This window comes from Aplysia californica, unplaced genomic scaffold, assembly GCF_000002075.1.
Source record: "Aplysia californica isolate F4 #8 unplaced genomic scaffold, AplCal3.0 scaffold00663, whole genome shotgun sequence".
Classification (NCBI taxonomy): domain Eukaryota; kingdom Metazoa; phylum Mollusca; class Gastropoda; order Aplysiida; family Aplysiidae; genus Aplysia; species Aplysia californica.
Window position 1 is genome coordinate 367,803 of NW_004797933.1, and position 1,592 is coordinate 369,394.

General features: G+C 45.8%; 1 protein-coding gene across 3 annotated transcripts in view; it reads right to left on the bottom strand.

The window, feature by feature from the left end:
- Positions 1 to 1,592, bottom strand: part of LOC101848319 (glycogenin-1) — a 43,589-nt gene that overhangs the window by 16,396 nt on the left and 25,601 nt on the right. The window lies entirely within an intron of this gene.

Below are 1,592 nucleotides of genomic sequence, written 5' to 3' on the forward strand. Positions count from 1 at the left end.
AATCCGAAATGTATCAGCGTTAGACCAGAGAGGGTTTACAGTATTACTGTAAACTGTCTGGTTTGACTCGGCAACTTTCGAAAGGTCGCCTTCCCACAACTTTGTATTCGGTCGACTAAAACGGGTAGGGTGGCTGCAGTTGGTAGTGTTGGTGCTGGTACGGTTACGGGTTCAGTTCAGACATGTTTCAGACTGCGATTTACGACATAAAACGTAACAAGAGTTGAGGTGTGCGATGAGACGGCACCACAACATTTAAATTTTGCTAGGAACCAGGATTAGACAGAGCCGCACATCAATGCAAAGACAGTCATTTAATGCGGGGCAGAAGCAAGAACGACAAACAAAAACAAAAGAGAAAAAGAAAAGCGGTAGAACCAACCAATGACGTCCTCCAAACACACACAATAGCAGATGATATTTATTAAATAACATTATAATGACGACGCGATTCTGAAAAAAAAAATCCATGTGTCTAAAAGACGGAACGTGACATGAAAAAACATGGATGGAGGAAAAAAAGAAGCCCCAAACCATTGGCAACCTTCCAACTACCAACAATACAATTGAGAAAAAACCCACAGCCCACACATCAGTCAAATGTCATTTGAGGAGAAGCCAAAGAACGCACCTACGAGAGAGGCTGCAAACTCACAACAGAAAACAAGACTACACACAAATGCTATGGCCCACAAGGCAACATACGCCATTCTTCCCAAAGGCCACGAGAAAACGACGCAACCACATTGTTTATACATAGACAAAAATTCAATAAATCAAACACTTGGGGTATCAAGCTCCAGACTTCTTCAACACCAGTGTGTTTCCCTTCGTTTGCTTGCTCGAAAAAGAGAAACACATCGACAAAATAACGGTCACTCGGTGCGGACAAAATCAAGACACAAAAACATACACACAAAAAAAAAAAAACCCGGAGCGAAAGCAAAGGAGTCGATTAAAAAGGGAAACCGACGACGTAAAAATACTACAAAGTCCTACGTGGTAGCCACTAGTTCTTTAAAAAGTCATAGCAGCTGAAGAAAACGAAGCAAACCCCATCAATCCGCACACACAAAAACAACAACAAGCGTACAGCTATATTATTTATTATACCAATACCGATACAAACACCCCCGCCCCCCTCGGCCCACACACACACACACCCATATCGCGGGTCAGGCCATCACGTTATGGTCACGGAGTCGGTCGACCGGTACGACAAGCACTGTGCCTGAATGAGCAGCTGTGTCACGTGTCAAGGCCGGGCGGTGCCACCTCAGCACGACAGACTGAGGCCCTGTGTCGTCGGCAGTCGGCGGAGTGGGGCCGGTGGAAAAACTGCTGACATAAGACCCCGAGACGAGACGGGGCGACGACTGTCTGCCCCCATGGGTGCTGCTTTCATTCATAACGCGGCGACCTCTGGCGGGCGGCACGCCAGACAGACACACGGACACACACATGCGCACACTCATGGGTCATGGGTTCAATAAAAATGATCTAATAGTCACACAATCTTACACAGACCTAACCAGCTTAATATTCTGTTTACTGCCCGATCATCAAAGGTAATTTTTAAAATAGGTCTCTGA